Genomic DNA, 21262 nt, shown 5'->3' with positions numbered 1-21262 from the left:
GCGCCATGCCAGACTGCCCGTGGTATCATCTCTGACCACACCAGTGCCATATTTGGGAATAAACAGATGAAACGTTCCATGTCTGTTGTCATCCATTTATACAGATCAGCGACCTACCGATTTCCAAGATCGTTGCCACCCACGTGTACACTACTATCAGGAGGCATTCCGCTGTCCTTGAAATGTCAACTATCTCTTTGAACACCTGTTGCCACTGGAGGCCTCTGATACCCCTCCAGTTGACTTCTAGACCCGGGAAGCCAAGATTTTTCTCACGGCTGCAGTTTGGCCCTTTTTTCTGCACAATAGACATAGGAATGTCCTACAACCCAAACTTCTACTCCTGTAAGAGATAAAATATGTTAATTCAGATAATCAGGTCTTATGTATCTGGGGAAGCATGAGGATTTCAAATTGACCCATTCTCTGCACTTCAGCCTCCGACACTCCTGCCCTAGCTGTTCTGGTGGCTGCACAGATTCAGAACGAATGTGTTCCATACTCCTTTGGATTAGCACCATTTTTTTCTAAGCATAGATTGAAAATTGCTGGAAATTGGTATTTGGTCAAAGGGGACCCATCTGGGAGAGTGAGAAGAAATCCCCCCACATGTCTTACTCTGACAATTTTTTTGACAATTTTTAGTGGGCATACTGGGCCATCTGCAGAGTTAACTAGGACCCATGTGCCCCTACTGGGATTGCACTTGTATTTTCTCACTCGAATGCACAGAGCGTCGTTGCATATGACTATGTCCTTGTTAATTAGGCCTCCTTCTGACACATTTTTTGACCATGGTAGCAATTCGCTAATGAGCAGTGCTCTGAAAAAGGCGATAGCAAAAGCTGCGGATATGAGGACCGCCTCGTATTGTGATGTGCAGACTAATGGGGATATTGAAATTATGTCATGCAATAGTCTCAATGAAATGGGTTGGCGGCATTCCTGGCTCAGTTGAAGCCTTTTCCAGCCTTTAATGGCTTGTTTAATGAAAAAGAGCTTTGTTGCAAAAGCTTCCAGGTGTCCGCCGAGGGGGAAAGATTAAGTTATTGGCCTGGACACCTGGATTTATCCCCTGTAGGTGTGGCCATAGGAGCCTTCCCCTTTAAGAACCATTGGCCAGCAGGAGCATCCAAATTAGTGCATCACCAAGGGAAGTGGTGTGAGCGGGGAATTGGGCAATGATGGTATTTTATTGGCGATAGCCATATGGGCTCCATAGTCAGAGGCATGTTCCTTATGCAGTACCGTGCCTGCCATTCTTGTAGTGTCTTTATTTATCATATAACTATAGGATAAGTAATGGAGAGGTGTCTTATAGGCACCTTTCCATTACTAAGCCAAAGACTTGATGTCACCTGACAATACAAAGGTGACATCAACCCCATAAATATGAACCCCACTTGCCACTGCTACAAGGCAAGTGGGAAGAGCTGGGCAAAGCACGAGAATTGATGCATCTAATAGATGTGCCTATTCTGGGCAGCTGTAGGCTGCTATTTTTAGGTATAGGGGTCAATATCCATGGAACCTAACCATCCTGAGAATACCAGCCTGCAGCTGTCTGCTTTAGCAAGGTTTTTTGTCAAAAATGGGGGGACCCCACATCATTTATAATAATTATTTATTTAGATTATTAAAAAATCTAGCATGGGAACCCCTCTATTCTTGATAACTAGCTTTACTAATGCTGACAGCTGAGGGTTGCAGCTCCCAGCTGGCAGTTTTGCATGTCTGGTTAAATACAGAGTAATCTACATTTTTCATTCTCTTTTTTATTTATAGCGCAGAAGTCGGCTGATGAATACTCCAATCAGTCGCTCCTGCTTTCACTGTTATTAGTGGCAGCAAGTGTAGGCTATTGGGAGTAATAGTCTCATCAGCCACCACCTGCTGTCATTATGCTCACTTGAATACAACTCTCATCATTCTCCCCTGCTCATGCTGATTGCCGGCAGAGCAGGGGAGAATAATTATAGTCGTGTTCAGCATCCAGCGCCGCAGAACAGAGTTTACTGTACAGCTGCTTTCCTGATGCCCATTGTGTGGTACTGATGCGGCACATGGTTGCCACATGTGTGCCACACGTATTACACACACGGACGCTGACATCTTGAGATACTGATTTGACATTAGTGACAGCACTGTGGGAAAAATTCGAATGGAGCTTGTGCTTCCATCAGAAAGGTGAAGTGAGTTCATTGGCTGTGAACTCCCAGGACCTTTCTGATGGCAGCGGGAGTGTGAGAACTTTCTCGCGCTTGCGGTGATTTTAGAAAGGTCCTGCCTGTTCACCATGAGACACTGAGCAGCGGTAGCAGATGCTACTCAGTTTCTCTTGTGGATGACAGGCTGTATGGTTGCATCATGCAACCATGCAACCTGCCATCTAGATGTAGCAGAGCTAGACCCTTCATGGGACAAATGGATTATCATCTTCTCTGTGGAAAGGTGAGGAATATAGCTGCTTTTTTATTTTAACTCTTTTACAAAAGACAATGGTGTTGGTGGAAAGGGTGATGTCATAATTATGGTTTAATTAAGATTTACTAAAGGAGTCTGTGTCATTCTTTCAATTAAAGGACTTTTTTTGTGTGTGTGTTTTTGTACAATGTGACTATGGGGTTGGTAATGAGGGCTTTTTTTGATGCCTCTCCATCACTAACTTAGGGGCTTGATGTCACCTGACAATACAAAGGTGACATCAACCCCAATTATCACCCCACTTGCCACCGCAACAGGACAAATGGGAAGAGCAAGGCTAATTGCCAAAATTGGCACATCTTAGAGATGCGCCTTTTCTGGGGTGGATGAGAGCTGATGTCAGCCCACAGCTGTCTGCATAGCCTTTGCTGGTTAATAATTATAGGGGGACCATGCATAATTTTTTGGGGGGTTCCCTTTTTTAAGAGCCAGTAAAGGTGATGTATACAGCCGTGAGCTGATATTAATAGCCTGGGAAGCATCTATCTATCTATCTATCTATCTATCTATCTATCTATCTATCTATCTATCTATCTATCTATCCCATCCATTTCAGCTTTTTTCCCATGTCCCCTGACTTGTTTGTTAGGTCCAGCAGAAAAATAATCGGCTTTCCAATTGACTTGCATTGGATTCATTATTTGGTATGAATACACGGATATTAGAAAGTATTTGTGTCGATTTTCCCGAATGTGAACATTTCGCTCATCATCACTAAAATAGATTAAGTCTTTTCATTGTTTGCACATTAGTTTCCATGTTTAAGATATTTTTAGGTTTATGTTTAAACCACCATAATAGTTATGACTAACCTGTTGTTTTGTTAGTAAACTTTTTTATTTTTCTAATGAAAGATTTTTTGCATTTATTTTTCTGAGATGCAAATCATGCAGGAATAAATTCAAGCAAATCTCAAGAGAGGATTTGTCTGTCATTCTTAAGTACATTGTCTGCTGATGCAGAGTTTGTCAATAGAGATAGTAGACTCTGTATTGATTAGATAGACCTTAATACAATCTCAGAAGACAATAAATACTGAAATCAGACAAAGCATATTATTTTAATATTTAGAAACATTAACATCTTTAAAAAAAATGCAGAAATAGACAACCTGAAAAATTAGGTAACTCCATCTGTAGGAGATGTATTGGCTGCTATTTTATATTCTCAACTTTAAAAAGAATAGATAACTCAATTAGTTGAAACAAAGGCTCTCTTGCCATGGGATTTACAATGTCCATTTTCCACATGATCAAATGGGTAGGGTTACAATTTTCTTGCTGTATAAAAAAAATTAAGCCATGTCCTGTCATTTTCTTTACAAGTTAACTTTAAAGTAACAGATCATTAACCCCTTCACCCCGAAGTCTGTTTTCACCTTCCTAACCAAGCCAATTTTTAAAATTCTGATCACTGTCATTTTTTGAGGTCATAACTTTGGAATGCTTTAATGGATAGCTAGGGTTGTGGTTCAGGAGGGGCGAAACTTCTGAGTGGGCCCCTCACCAGGTAACCTTGATTACAATTCGGCAACGCGCCCTAATAGTGGATGAGGACCTCAGCAGATGACCGCGCTGTTACTGAAGATAATCTCTATATAAAGACCAACATGGATGTTACCGCTATATGGTCAGTGGAAGATACCAGCCCTACAGAACATAGATCACAGCACAGTTAAAGATAATGTCTTACTGCTGATGTTTTTTCTGATGGAATCATTCATTTTCCCCGTCTTTTCCATCTGGCCCAGACCGACATGACAACTTCTTCCAGCTAAAACTCGTCTGCAGATAATACAACAAAGACACATTTCAATTCTTATATTTCAGCCCCATCACCATCTATTCCCAACCTGCACAAACTCCTCATCCTGCTGATACCCCAATACTGAGCCACTGCTGCTGTATGTGTACTTATTACTGCACCTGATACCCCAATACTGAGCCGCCGCTGCCGTATGTGACCCTATTATTGCACCTGATACCCCAATACTGAGCCGCTGCTGCCATATGTGTCCCTATTATTGCACCTGATACCCCAATACTGAGCCACTGCTGCCGTATGTGTCCATATTACTGCACCTGATACCCCAATACTGTGCCGCCGCTGCCGTATGTGACCCTATTACTGCACCTGATACCCCAATACTGAGCTGCTGCTGCCATATGTGTCCCTATTATTGCACCTGATACCCCAATACTGAGCCGCTGCTGCCGTATGTGTCCATATTACTGCAACTGATACCCCAATACTGAGCCGCTGCTGCCGTATGTGTCCCTATTACTGCACCTGATACCCCAATACTGAGCCGCTGCTGCCGTATGTGTCCGTATTACTGCACCTGATACCCCAATACTGAGCTGCTGCTGCCATATGTGTCCCTATTACTGCACCTGATACCCCAATATTGAGCCGCTGCTGCCATATGTGTCCCTATTATTGCACCTGATACCCCAATACTGAGCTGCTGCTGCCGTATGTGTCCCTATTACTGCACCTGATACCCCAATATTGAGCCTTTGCTGCCGTATGTGTCCCTATTACTGCACCTGATACCCCAATACTGAGCCACTGCTGCCGTATGTGTCCCTATTACTGCCCCTGATACCCCAATACTGAGCTGCTGCTGCCGTATGTGTCCCTATTACTGCAGCTGATACCCGAATACTGAGCTGCTGCTGCCGTATGTGTCCCTATTACTGCACCTGATACCCCAATACTGAGCTGCTGCTGCCGTATGTGACCCTATTACTGCTCCTGATACCCAATACTGAGCTGCTGCTGCCATATGTGTCCCTATTACTGCACCTGATACCCCAATACTGAGCCGCTGCTGCCGTATGCATCCATATTACTGCACCTGATACCCCAATACTGAGCTGCTGCTGCCATATGTGTCCCTATTATTGCACCTGATTCCCCAATACTGAGCCGCTGCTGCCATATGCGTCATATTACTGCACCTGATACCCCAATACTGAGCTGCTGCTGCCATGTGTCCCTATTATTGCACCTGATACCCCAATACTGAGCCGCTGCTGCCGTATGTGTCCATATTACTGCACCTGATACCCCAATACTGAGCCGCTGCTGCCATATGTGTCCCTATTACTGCACCTGATACCGCAATACTGAGCCGCTGCTGCCGTATGTGTCCCTATTACTGCACCTGATACCCCAATACTGAGCTGCTGCTGCCATATGTGTCCCTATTACTGCACCTGATACCCCAATATTGAGCCGCTGCTGCCATATGTGTCCCTATTATTGCACCTGATACCCCAATACTGAGCTGCTGCTGCCGTATGTGTCCCTATTACTGCACCTGATACCCCAATACTGAGCTGCTGCTGCCATATGTGTCCCTATTACTGCACCTGATACCCCAATATTGAGCCTTTGCTGCCGTATGTGTCCCTATTACTGCACCTGATACCCCAATACTGAGCCACTGCTGCCGTATGTGTCCCTATTACTGCACCTGATACCCCAATACTGAGCCACTGCTGCCGTATGTGTCCCTATTACTGCACCTGATACCCCAATACTGAGCCACTGCTGCCGTATGTGTCCCTATTACTGCCCCTGATACCCCAATACTGAGCTGCTGCTGCCGTATGTGTCCCTATTACTGCAGCTGATACCCCAATACTGAGCTGCTGCTGCCGTATGTGTCCCTATTACTGCACCTGATACCCCAATACTGAGCTGCTGCTGCCGTATGTGACCCTATTACTGCTCCTGATACCCAATACTGAGCTGCTGCTGCCATATGTGTCCCTATTACTGCACCTGATAACCCAATACTGAGCCGCTGCTGCCGTATGCATCCATATTACTGCACCTGATACCCCAATACTGAGCTGCTGCTGCCATATGTGTCCCTATTATTGCACCTGATTCCCCAATACTGAGCCGCTGCTGCCATATGCGTCCATATTACTGCACCTGATACCCCAATACTGAGCTGCTGCTGCCGTATGTGACCCTATTACTACACCTGATATCCCAATACTGAGCTGCTGCTGCCGTATGTGTCCCTATTACTGCACCTGATACCCCAATACTGAGCTGCTGCTGCCGTATGTGACCCTATTACTGCTCCTGATACCCAATACTGAGCTGCTGCTGCCATATGTGTCCCTATTACTGCACCTGATACCCCAATACTGAGCCGCTGCTGCCGTATGCATCCATATTACTGCACCTGATACCCCAATACTGAGCTGCTGCTGCCATATGTGTCCCTATTATTGCACCTGATTCCCCAATACTGAGCCGCTGCTGCCATATGCGTCCATATTACTGCACCTGATACCCCAATACTGAGCTGCTGCTGCCATATGTGTCCCTATTATTGCACCTGATACCCCAATACTGAGCGCTGCTGCCGTATGTGTCCCTATTACTGCACCTGATACCCCAATATTGAGCCGCTGCTGCCATATGTGTCCCTATTATTGCACCTGATACCCCAATACTGAGCTGCTGCTGCCGTATGTGTCCCTATTACTGCACCTGATACCCCAATATTGAGCCTTTGCTGCCGTATGTGTCCCTATTACTGCACCTGATACCCCAATACTGAGCCACTGCTGCCGTATGTGTCCCTATTACTGCCGCTGATACCCCAATACTGAGCTGCTGCTGCCGTATGTGTCCCTATTACTGCAGCTGATACCCGAATACTGAGCTGCTGCTGCCGTATGTGTCCCTATTACTGCACCTGATACCCCAATACTGAGCTGCTGCTGCCGTATGTGACCCTATTACTGCTCCTGATACCCAATACTGAGCTGCTGCTGCCATATGTGTCCCTATTACTGCACCTGATACCCCAATACTGAGCCGCTGCTGCCGTATGCATCCATATTACTGCACCTGATACCCCAATACTGAGCTGCTGCTGCCATATGTGTCCCTATTATTGCACCTGATTCCCCAATACTGAGCCGCTGCTGCCATATGCGTCATATTACTGCACCTGATACCCCAATACTGAGCTGCTGCTGCCATGTGTCCCTATTATTGCACCTGATACCCCAATACTGAGCCGCTGCTGCCGTATGTGTCCATATTACTGCACCTGATACCCCAATACTGAGCCGCTGCTGCCGTATGTGTCCCTATTACTGCACCTGATACCGCAATACTGAGCCGCTGCTGCCGTATGTGTCCCTATTACTGCACCTGATACCCCAATACTGAGCTGCTGCTGCCATATGTGTCCCTATTACTGCACCTGATACCCCAATATTGAGCCGCTGCTGCCATATGTGTCCCTATTATTGCACCTGATACCCCAATACTGAGCTGCTGCTGCCGTATGTGTCCCTATTACTGCACCTGATACCCCAATATTGAGCCTTTGCTGCCGTATGTGTCCCTATTACTGCACCTGATACCCCAATACTGAGCCACTGCTGCCGTATGTGTCCCTATTACTGCCCCTGATACCCCAATACTGAGCTGCTGCTGCCGTATGTGTCCCTATTACTGCAGCTGATACCCCAATACTGAGCTGCTGCTGCCGTATGTGTCCCTATTACTGCACCTGATACCCCAATACTGAGCTGCTGCTGCCGTATGTGACCCTATTACTGCTCCTGATACCCAATACTGAGCTGCTGCTGCCATATGTGTCCCTATTACTGCACCTGATACCCCAATACTGAGCCGCTGCTGCCGTATGCATCCATATTACTGCACCTGATACCCCAATACTGAGCTGCTGCTGCCATATGTGTCTCTATTATTGCACCTGATTCCCCAATACTGAGCCGCTGCTGCCATATGCGTCCATATTACTGCACCTGAAACCTCAATACTGAGCTGCTGCTGCCATGTGTCCCTATTATTGCACCTGATACCCCAATACTGAGCGCTGCTGCCGTATGTGTCCATATTACTGCACCTGATACCCCAATACTGAGCCGCTGCTATATGTGTCCCTATTACTGTTCCTGATACCCCAATACTGAGCCGTTGCTGCCGTATGTGTCCCTATTACTGCCCCTGATACCCCAATACTGAGCTTCTGCTGCCGTATGTGTGCTTATTACTGCCCCTTATACCCCAATACTGAGCCACTGCTGCCGTATGTGTCCTTATTACTGCACCTGATACCCACAATACTGAGCCGCTGCTGCTGTATGTGTCCCTATTAATGCCCCATATACCTCAATACTGAGCCGCTGCTGCCGTATGTGTCCCTATAACTGCACCTGATACCCCAATACTGAGCAGCTGCTGCCATATGTGTCCCAATTACTGCACCTGATACCCCAATACTGAGCCTCTGTTGCCGTATGTGTCCCTATTACTAGCCCTGATACCCCAATACTGAGCCGCTGCTGCCATCTGTGTCCATATTACTGCAGCTGATACCCCAAAACTGAGCTGCTGCTGCCATATGTGACCCTATTATTGCCCCTGATACCCCAATACTGAGCCACTGCTGCCGTATGTGTCCCTATTACTACACCTCATACCCCAATACTGAGCGGCTGCTGCCGTTTGTGTCCCTATTACTACGCCTGATACCCCAATACTGAGCCGCTGCTGCCGTATGTGTCCCTATTACTGCACCTGATACCCCAATACTGAGCCGCTGCTGCCATACGTATCCCCATTACTGCCCCTGATACCCCAATACTGAGCCACTGCGGCCATATGTGTCCCTATTACTGCACATGATACCCCAATACTGAGCCGCTGCTGCCGAATGTGTCCCTATTACTGCACCTGCTTTTTGGTTCTCTGTGCCCTCTAAATTCTAAGGCACCCCTCTATAATATATTAATGCCGGGTGCAAGTGCCCTAGAAAACAGTGCCCATATTTTGCCCCCTAGAAAGTAATAATACCCTGTGTGCCCCTCAGCAACCTGAGTTCCCCTATAACAATAAGTGCCCACTTTACATTGAATAATGCCCCGAGTCCCCCCTGTACAGTTCCCCTATACACAGTATGATGCTCTTATACACAGTATAATGCTCCCTCACTGTATAGTACCATCCACACAGTATACTGACCCCTTCGTAGCCTCCAAACTGTTTGATGGCTCCAACAATGTATAATGACCCCAACACTGCAATCTCCATACTGTATGATGGCCCCCTAGATGGCCTCCATATACAGTAGCATAATGCACCAAAAAGTCAACAATATAGTATAATGCACTCCCTATAGGTAGATTCTATAGCATAAGGCAGCCCCCATAGTCAGACACTGTAATAAGGCAGCCCCCATAGTCAGACCCTGTAATAAGGCAGCCCCCATAGTCAGATCCTGTAATAAGTCAGCCCCCATAGTCAGACCCTGTAATAAGTCAGCCCCCATTGTCAGCCCGTTATAAGTCAGCCCCCATAGTCAGAACCTGTAATAAGTCAGCCCCCATAGTCAGACTCTGTAATAAAGCAGCCCCCATAGTCATACCCCATAAAAAGGCAGCACCCCCATAGTCAGACCCTGTAATAAGGCAGCCCCCATAGTCAGACCCTGTAATAAGGCAGCACCCCCATAGTCAAACTCTGTTATAAGGCAGCCCCCATAGTCAGACCTTGTAATAAGGCAGCACCCCTATAGACAGACCCTGTTATAAGGCAGCCCCCATAGTCAGACCCTGTAATAAGGCAGCACCCCCATAGTCAGACTCTGTAAAAAGGCAGCCCCCATAGTCAGACCCTGTAATAAGGCAGCACCCCATAGTCAGACCCTGTAATAAGGCAGCCCCCATAGTCAGACCCTGTAATAAGGCAGCACCCCTATAGGCAGTCCCTATAATAAGGCAGCACCCCCATTGTCAGACCCTGCAATAAGGCAGCCCCCACAGTCAGACCCTGTAATAAGGCAGCATCCCTATAGGCAGACCCTGTAATAAGGCAGCCCCTGTAGTCAAACCCTGTAATAAGGCAGCACCCTCATAGTCAGACCCTGTAATAAGGCAGCACCCCTATAAGCAGACCCTGTAATAAGGCAGCACCCCCATAGTCAGACCCTTTAATAAAGCAGCACCCCTATAGACAGACCCTGTAATAAGGCAGCACCCCTATAGGCAGACCCTGTAATAAGGTAGCCCCCATAGTCAGACCCTGTTATAAGGCAGCCCCCATAGTCAGACCCTGTAATAAGGTGGCAGATCCCCATAGGCAGACCCTGTAGTAAGGCAGCAGATCCCCATAGGCCGACCCCGTAATAAGGCAGCCCCCATAGTCAGACCCTGTAATAAGGCAGCACCCTCATAGTCAGACCCTGTAATAAGGCAGCACCCCTATAAGCAGACCCTGCAATAAGGCAGCATCCCTATTGGCAGACCCTGTAATAAGGCAGCCCCCATAGTCAGACCCTGTAATAAGACAGCACCCTCATAGTCAGACCCTGTAATAAGGCAGCACCCCTATAAGCAGACCCTGTAATAAGGCAGCACCCCCATAGTCAGACCCTTTAATAAGGCAGCACCCCTATAGACAGACCCTGTAATAAGGCAGCACCCCTATAGACAGACCCTGTAATAAGGCAGCACCCCTATAGGCAGACCCTGTAATAAGGTAGCCACCATAGTCAGACCCTGTAATAAGGCAGTCCCCATAGTCAGACCCTGTAATAAGGCAGCAGATCCCCATAGGCAGACCCTGTAATAAGGCGGCAGATCCCCATAGGCAGACCCTGTAATAAGGCGGCAGATCCCCATAGGCAGACCCTGTAATAAGGCAGCAGATCCCCATAGGCAGACCCTGTAATAAGGCGGCAGATCCCCATAGGCAGACCCTGTAATAAGGCAGCTCCCCCATAAAAAATAAATTAAATACTCACCTCTCTTCTTCCTGGTTCCTGCGCTCCTCCCGCTGATCTCCTGACAGCGGACGCCGGGCAGTGAAGTCATCACGCCTACTGTCAGTGTCGGTGACGTCCGACACTGACAGGGGGATGAAGGGAGAAGGAGCGCAGCGCTCCTTCTCCCATCAATGCGATCAGCGGTATCGGCTTAATGCCAGTACAGCTGATCTTCTGATGATGGCGGGGGGCCCACTGCTGGCACCGGGCCCCCCCACCTGCTCAGGGGCCCCATAAAGGCAGAGCAGGGAGATCGATTCTCCCTGCTCTGCAGCAGAATGTAACTGTATTGGCTGCGCACCCTCTGCCCCCCCGGTAGCTACGCTACTGGATCCCACTGATTCTGAGAGTGTTTTCTCATGAGATATTGCACTTCGTGTTAGTGGTAACATTTCTTTGATATGACTTGTGTTTATTTGTGAAAAATACGGAAGTTTGGCAAAAATTTTGAAAATTCTGCATTTTTCAAAATTTAAATTTTATGCCTTTATTAAGAGAGTCATATCGCACAAAATAGTTAATAAATAACATTTCCCACATGCCTAATTTACATCAGCACAATTTTTGAAACATAATTATTTATTGCTAGGAAGTTATAAGGGTTAGAAATTGACCAGCAATTTCTCATTTTTATGGCAAAATTAGCAAAAACATTTTGTTAGGGACCACCTTACATGTGAAGTAACTTTGAGGGGCCTATATGACAGAAAATAACCAAAAGTGACAACATTCTAAAACCCGCACCCCTCAAGGTACTCAAAACCATATTCAATAAGTTTATTAACCCTTTAGGTGCTTCACAAAAATTTTCCTTTAGACTTCATTTTTTTTTAACTTTTGCAAGGGTAACAGGAAAAAATGGACCATACACTTTGTCATCCAACTTCTCCTGAGCATTTCCAATATGTGGAGACAATCTACTGTTTGGGTACATGGCAGGGCTCGGAAGGGAAGGAGTGCCATTTCACTTTTTGAATGTAAAATTGGCTGGCATAATTAGCGTACGCTATGTCATGTTTGGAGAGCCAACGATGTGCCTAAACAGTGGAAATCTCCAATGAGCAACACCATTTTGGAAACTAGACCCCTTAGGGAACGTATCTAGATATTTTTTGAGCACCTTGAACCAAAGGAGCTTCACAGAATTTTATAACGTAGAGCAGTGAAAATAAAAAAAATCACATTTTTACCAAATAAATCTTTTTTAACTCCATATTTTGCAGTTTCATAAGGGTAACAGGAGTAATTACTCCATACAATTTGTTGTGCAATTTCTCCTGAGTATGTCGATACTCCATATGTGGGGGAATACTACTGTTTGGGCGCACGACAGGGCTTGGAAGGGAAGGAGCGCATTTGACTTTTTGAATGCAAAATTTGATGGAATAATTAGCTGACATTGTGTTGCGTTTGGAGAGCCCCTGATGTGACTAAACAGTGGAAACCTCCATAAATGACACCATTTTGGAAACTAGACACCTTTGGGAACTTATATAGATATGTATTGAGCACCATGTGCCCCAGCTGCATCACAGAAGTTTATTACATTAGGCCATGAAAATTAAAAAAAATCACATTTTTCCCACAAAAATATTTTTAGCTACAAATTTTGTATTTTCACAAGGGCAAAATGAGAAAATGAACACCAAAGTTTGTTTTGCAATTGTTCCTGAGTTTACCAATACCCCTTTTGTGGTCAAAAACTTTTGAGGCACAGAGCAAAGCTCAGAAGGGAAGTAGCGTCATATTACTATGCAGATTTTGCTGCACTTGTTTGAGGGTGCCATGTTACATTGACAGAGCCCCTGAGGTGCCAGAACAGCAGAACCCCACATAAGTGACCACATTTTACCAAATAAACCTCTCAATGAATTCATCTAGGGATGCAGTGATTATATTAACACCACAGGTGTGTCACAGTCTTTTATACCATTGGGCAGTGAAGAAAAAATAATTTACATTTTTACCACCAAGATTGTGTGTTACCCCAAGTTTTACATTTTCATACTGGGAAATGGGTAAAAAATGGCACTAAAATATGCCCTACAATTTCTGCTGAATGTAGACATACCCCATATGTAGATGTACAGTTCAACTTTGCCATACGGAGAGACTCAGGAGGGACAGAGCGCTATTTGCCTCCTGGAGCTCAGATCTTCCTTGACTAGTTTTCGAATTTCATATAAAGAGCCCTCAAGTGCTAGAATAGCAGAGTACTCCCTCAAGTGACCACATTTTGAAAATTATAACCCTTTGGAATTTATCTACAGATGCAGTGACAATTTTGACTCCATGGGTGTTTTCCAGAAACAAGCAGCAGAAGTGGATGCTGCTGAGTGAAAATTGCAAACTGCCATTGTAGTGACCAGTACATTGCAGCCACCATTACTTTATGCCCATTTCATGCATCTGGAGACACGCACTTGTAAATGATGCGGGCTCTCATCACTACAGAAAAGCTAAACATGTGGGCATTGCTGCTGGGTGTCAGCTCTCACACAGAGCTTACACCTGCAAGTGATCGCCATGACGCTCTGCATATGGCCACATAATGACCGCGCTGTACTTATACTGCTGTTTTCCGGCTCAGCTCCTTCAGAGAAGTATATATATGACGCATGTTGGAAAGGAGATAATGCATGGCCTAATGATTTTGTTAAAATGGTTATCTAGAACTTTTGGATTGTTTTTCTTTTAGGGCTATGAACTAACAGTCAGATAGTTGCTGCTACCTGCTTGTTCTGCTTGACACCATTTTTACAGCTTTCAATGATATCATGTTTACAGAACAACATCTTCTCTATCACTCTACTCTGTCGACAGAGTGAGATGATGTCATGCTGATTGACATCTGGCTACTAGCTGTCTAATTGCGTGGACCTGGCTGTTTGTCAGCATGACATTGGAAGTGATGTCCTGTTGACAGAACAAACCAGAAGAAAAAAGTTGCTCTGTTGATGTGAGGTCAAGTGGAGCAGCAGATTTGCTGGCAGGGATGGTTGATGAATAGTGATGAGTGAGTATACTCGTTGCTCGGGGTTTCCCGAGCACGCTTGGTTATCTCCGAGTATTTGTTAGTGCTCGGAGATTTATGGCTGCTAGACAGAGTGAATACATCTGAGGATTCCCTAGCAACCTGGCAACCCCCACATGTATTCAGGCTGTCCAGCAGCCATAAATCATGCAGCTGAGGTGACGAAAACTAAATCTCCGAGCACTAACAAATACTCGGAGATCACCCGAGCGTGCTCGGGAAAACCCTAGCAACTAGTATACTCGCTCATCACTATTGATGAATCATGACTATTGTTGAGCGATACCGTCTGATATTTGAAAGTATCGGTATCGGATGGTATCGGCCGATATCTGAAAAATATCGGATATCGCCGATACCGATATCCGATACCAATACAAGTCAATGGGACACAAATATCGGAAGGTATCCTCTATTGTTCCCAGGGTCAGAAGGAGAGGAAACTCTCCTTCAGGCCCTGGGATCCATATTCATGTGTAAAATAAAGAATAAAAATAAAAAATATTGATATACTTACCCTCGGACGCGCCCTGGTTGTCACCGCTGCAACCGCCATGCTTCCCTTTCTAAGAATGAGCGCGTTAAGGACCTTCGATGACGTCGCGGCTTGTGATTGGTCGCGTGAGCAGTCACATGACCGCTTAGCGACCAATCACAAGCCGCGACATCATCGAAAGTCCTTAACGCGCTCATTCTTAGGAACGGAAGTATGGCGGTTGCAGCGGTGACAACCAGGGCGTGTCCGAGGGTAAGTATATCAATATTTTTTATTTTTATTCTTTATTTTACACATGAATCTTAATCCCGATACCGATTCCCGATATCACAAAAATATCGGAACTCGGTATCGGAATTCCGATACCGCAAATATCGGCCGATATCCGATACTTGCGGTATCAGAATGCTCAACACTAATCATGACTGCTCTGATTCAGAAGATATCAGTGATCACCAGAACAGGCATATAGTTAGAAATAATAAGAAAAAAATACAAAATTCCTTTCTGAAACTTAGCTATTGTAAGAAGCACTGTGTCAGCTCTGGTAGCTGATACATTGCCACAAGGACCAAAATTGGAGCTTGCCACGATTATAGACTTTTTATGAAAAAAATAAAATAAAGAAAAAATACTATTAGAAATTGCAGTACTTTCCACCACTCCAATCCATTCCTCCAAAATATATATTTACAAGTTTAATCAAACTAAAAAATATCATAATTAATTAACTACTAAAATTATTAGTGATGAGCGAATAGTAAAATATTTGGATTTGGTAAAATCGGCACAAATAATTTCTAGTATCCGTGTATTCGTACCGAATAACGAATCCAATGCAAGTCAATGGGAAAGCATAAATATTTTTCATCTGGACCCAACAAACAGGTCTGGGACATGAGAAAATAAAAAATAAATGGGAAAAAGATAAAACTAAATTGGAACAGCATAGAGAAGATGCTTGCATGCCTTTTAGACTCACATATGGTATCTGGGAATAATGTCAAGCTATTGCGCCAGTTATACGGATTTTTAAAAAGACTTATCAAGACCAATTTTTTTTTAAAGGGTAAAATGCTAAGAAGCAATTTTTCCTTCATAATTATATGTATATGCAAAATAAACATAATAAAAATATGTTCACATGAAGCGATTTGCCTCCCTCCCTCATGCCAAATAGTTATCAAGATAGTGAAACACATATTCTACATCCCTTTACAATGCCATTTCCAACATGCCCATTTAAATTTTGGACTTCGCCTGCCACCACCACCACCATGTCCACCGCCATGTCATTATGCGGCCTTCGCTTCAAATTTTCAGAGGGCCAGCATGTGCTGTGAAACCTGAGTTTTGTAAGCTCCACCGTTCATTTTTGCCACAATGGAACAACTGTCATAGCTAGGGTTGAGCGACTTTTACTTTTTTAGGGTCGAGTCGGCCGATTATGGCGAAAAGTCGGGGATCGACCGAAACACGAAACCCAATGCAAAGTCAATGGGAATTTTTTATTTATTTTTTATTTTTTTATTTTTTCCTCTCTCTCTCTCTCTCTCTCTCTCTCTCTCTCTCTCTTTCTCTCTCTCGCCCCCCCCCTCCGTCCCTGAGCAGAAAAGCTGGTATTACACATTGCAAATCGCTACAGCGCACAAGCGACAAGATGACGATAGGCGTCCACGCCCCTAAGACCTATGTCATCACTCTGCCCACGCTCCTTCATTGGCTGAAAAAATGGCGCCTAGCGCGTCATACGCGACTTTGGCGCGAAAGTCACGTACCGCATGGCCGACCCCACACAGGGATCAGGTCGGGTTTCATGAAACCCGACTTTGCCAAAAGTCGGCGACTTTTGAAAATGAACGATCCGTTTCGCTCAACCCTAGTCATAGCGGGTGATGCTGCTGTAAGGTGAATATAATACAAGAATTGGGTGAGCTGTATGATCAATGTCAGTAAATTGAATTCTACCAGACACCAAAAGCATTGGAATCAAATTCTGAATACAGTGTTTGCAAGCATGGGCCTGTATTGTGGTCAGTCTGTCAGGTCCGAATCCCATGTCAGGAACATGTACAAGCCTAATTTTACTTGAAAGCAGCCTCGTCAAGAGAAAGAGACAGGAGTGTCTTTCACCAATCTGCACAAGCCTACGCAGTTCCTCTGGAAACTACCCAACCAGGCAGATTGAATCTTTTGCATAGTTTTGAGCAACAAAGGAGTAATTACAGGATATGTCCCAGAGAGTGTCGAGGTCTGTGGAGTGTATTACTCAGGTGACAGGCAGTGCTACAGAGCTCAGCTAAAGGCCTTAGCATGGCAATAAACATGTTTCAATATGTGTAAGGCTGTGGCCTGAATAGGTTTGTGGAGCGTATTAACCAAGTCTCTTAGATGTGCTTAAAATGTACATACACTGGCCAATACCCTGTTAGGGCTAGCGGAACGCACCAAATAAAAAGGAAGATGGTATAAGGTGCGTTCGCAGCCCCGGGTCCACCGTGCAGAGATGCAACCTGCTGCTGCATAATGATGGACTATATGGCGGTATAATGTGGATACACACACGGGTTAGCTTCCCCCGGTATGAAGGAAGCAAACCCTGTTGCGTTACAGGGCCGCGGTACCGCACAAAGAGCGCAAGCAAGGAGTCACAGAACTCTATCCCAAGACACAGGGAAAGAGTACCTCTAGACCTCTTGCGCTCGACACCGCTACTGGGGAGTCAGAGTTTAACAGAAATAATAATTTAACCCCTTTACCCCCTAGGGTGGTTTGCATGTTAATGACCGGGCCAATTATTACAATTCTGACCACTGTCCCTTTATGAGGTTATAACTCTGGAATGCTTCAACGGATCCTGGTGATTCTGACACTGTTTTCTTGTGACATATCGTACTTCATGCTAGTGGTAACATTTCTTTGATATTACCTGCGTTTATTTGTGAAAAAAATGGAAATTTGGCGAACATTTTGAAAATTTCGCAATTTTCCAACTTTGAATTTTTATGCAATTACGGTAAATCACAGAGATATGTCACACAAAATACTTAATAAGTAACATTTCCCACATGTCTACTTTACATAAGCACAATTTTGGAACTGGACGTATAAAGAAAAAAATATGTAACCCAGGGAAAATAATAACCTGTGTAACATGTAGTCCCTTAAAACATTGATTTTATTATAAATATCCTAAAAATACCAGTTCCCGGTGAAACATATGCAAAAAATATATGAACAAAAAGGATCTAATTGTGCACCTACCCTATAAGATAGCCCTACACTGCTAGATAGCCCTAGGCTGCTATCCCTTCCTACCAGTGGAGGTTGGCACCCTGATAGAACGATTTGGTGCCCCCACTCAACGGCAGCTGACCCCAACTCACCCTATTAAATTTCTAGCAAGCTATAGGTGGGAAAACAATGAGCTAATAAAAGAAATGAAGGAAGGTGTGAAAAAATAGGCTAAGGTGCACAAAAAATACAAACAAACTATAATAAATCACCCCAAAAATATAAAGACCTGCAACAGAGCTTCTTATATGTGCTGCATGCAAGCAATAGTCCTAGCATATAAAAGCTCGACTCATAGCGTGCTGGCTAGAAACCGCTGAATAAATAGATACAGCCAGCACTGCAAGAGGTTGCAGACTAACGCACAATAGCATTAATAACAGGGGTAGGTAAAATAGCCTAAGATAGTCTGGTTCAATATATCAGCGGACTGTTTGTGACAGACATTCTTTAAACAGCCTAAAGCAACATGTGCCAATAGTGCCAAGGTAGATAATAAATGGTGTGACATAGAATCCATATATAACAGATGTAAAGGACAATATTGTTGTCACAAAACACAATAGAAAAAAAAAATTTTCTTTCACTAGGCACCAAACTGAAAACAGATCGCCATGTCAGCAATACACAGTCTCTGCATGTTAATATACATGGTATACAAGGTAGCCAGAGGAAGGTATAAACCCAGATCTACTTAGCTTCCAAATAATCGCCCCGACGCGTTTCCCCTTTATACGGTTCCTCAGGAGGCAGAGATGTCAGAACCAATGAGACATGGATACAGGCGCCATGATGCTAGGGCAGGCCATATTGTTCATATATTTTTTGCATATGTTTCACCGGGAACTGGTATTTTTAGGATATTTATAATAAAATCAATGTTTTAAGGGACTACATGTTACACACACAATTTTGGAACCAATTTTTTTTTGTTAGGGAGTTATAAGGGTTAAAAGTTGACCAGCAATTTCTCATTTTTACAACACTATTTTTTTTTTCAGGGACCACATCTCATTTGAAGTCATTTTTAGGGGTCTATATGATAGAAAATACCCAAGTGTGACACCATTCTAAAAACTGCACCACCTCAATGGACCCCAAAAGTTGTTGTAAAGTTTGTCCTGAGTACGCCGATACCCCAAATGTGGGGTAAACCACTGTTTGGGCACATGACAGAGCTCGGAAGCGAAGGAGCGCCATTTGACTTTTCAATGCAAAATTGACTGGAATTGAGATGGGACGCCATGTTGGGTTTGAAGAGCCCCTGATGTGCCTAAACATTGAAACCCCCCACAAGTGACACCATTTTGGAAAGTAGACCCTCTAAGGAACTTATCTAGATGTGTGGTGAGCACTTTGGCCCACCAAGTGCTTCACAGAAGTTTATAATGCAGAACCGTAAAAATAAAAAATCATATTTTTTTACAAAAATGATCTTTTCGCCCCCAATTTTTTATTTTCCCAAGGGTAAGAGAAGAAATTGGATGAAAAAAGTTGTTGTACAATTTGTCCTGAGTACGCTGATACCCCATATGTGGGGGTAAACTATTGTTTGGGCGCATGGGAGAGCTCTGAAGGGAAGGAGCACCGTTTGACTTTTCAATGCAAAATTTACAGGAATTGAGATGGGACGCCATGTTGTGTTTGGAGAGCCACTGATGCCCCTAAACATTGAAACCCCCCACAAGTGACACCATTTTGGAAAGTAGACCCCCTAAGGAACTTATCTAGATGTGTGGTGAGCACTTTGAACCACCTAGGGCTTCGCAGAAGTTTATAATGCAGAGCCGTAAAAATAAAAAAATAAAATATTCCCACAAAAATTATATTTTAGTGGGGGTTTACCACTGTTTGAGTGCATGGGAGGGCTCGGAAGGGAAGGCGCACCATTTGGAATGCAGACTTAGATGGAATGGTCTGCAGGCGTCACATTGCGTTTGCAGAGCCCCTAATGTGCCTAAACAGTAGAAACCCCCACAAATGACACCATTTTGGAAAGTAGACCCCTAAGGAACTCATCTAGATGTGTTGTGAGAGCTTTGAACCCCCAAGTGTTTCACTACAGTTTATAGCGCAGAGCCGTGAAAATTAAAAAAAAATAATTCCCACAAAAATTATTTTTTAGCCCCCAGTTTTGTATTTTCCCAAGGGTAACAGGAGAAATTGGACCCCAAAAGTTGTCCAATTTGTGCTGAGTATGCTGATACCCCATATGTTGGGGTAAGCCCCTGTTTGGTCACACGGGAGAGCTCGGAAGGGAAGGTGCACTGTTTTAGTTTTTCAACGCAGAATGGCTGGAATTGAGATCGGACGCCATGTCACGTTTGGAGAGCCCCTGATGTGCCTAAACAGTGGAAACCCCCCAATTATAACTGAAATCCTAATCCAAACACACCCCTAACCCTAATCCCAATGGTAACCCTAATCCCAACCCTATTCCCAACCGTAAAGGTAGCCCCAACCCTAACCCTAACTGTAGCCTTAACCCTAGCCCCAACCCTAACCCTAGCCCTAACCCTAGCCCTAACCCTAACCCCTAGCCCTAGCCCTTACCCTAACCCTAGCCATAGCCCTAGCCCTACCCCTAGCCCTAACCATAACCCTAGCCCTAACCCCAGCCCTAACCTTAACCCTAGCCCTAAGCCTAACCCTAGCCCTAACCCTAACCCTAGCCCTCATCTTAATGGGAAAATGGAAATAAATAAAAAAATTAATTTTTTGTATTTTTCCTTAACTAAGGGGGTGATGAAGGGGGGTTTGATTTACTATTTATAGCTGTTTTTTAGTGGATTTTTAAGATTGGCAGCTGTCACACTGAAAGACGCTTTTTATTGCAAAAAATATTTTTTGCATTACCACATTTTGAGAGCTATAATTTTTCCATATTTGGGTCCACAGAGTCATGTGAGGTCTTGTTTTTGTGGGATGAGTTGACATTTTTATTGGTAACATTTTCGGGCACGTGACATTTTTTGATCGCTTTTTATTCCGATTTTTGTGAGGCAGAGTGACCAAAAACCAGCTATTCATGAATTTCTTTTGGGGGAGGCGTTTATACCGTTCCGCATTTGATAAAATTGATAAAGCAGCTTAACTCTTCGGGTCAGTACGATTACAGCGA

This window comes from Ranitomeya imitator, chromosome 4, assembly GCF_032444005.1.
Source record: "Ranitomeya imitator isolate aRanImi1 chromosome 4, aRanImi1.pri, whole genome shotgun sequence".
Classification (NCBI taxonomy): domain Eukaryota; kingdom Metazoa; phylum Chordata; class Amphibia; order Anura; family Dendrobatidae; genus Ranitomeya; species Ranitomeya imitator.
This window is presented reverse-complemented; position numbering follows the sequence as displayed.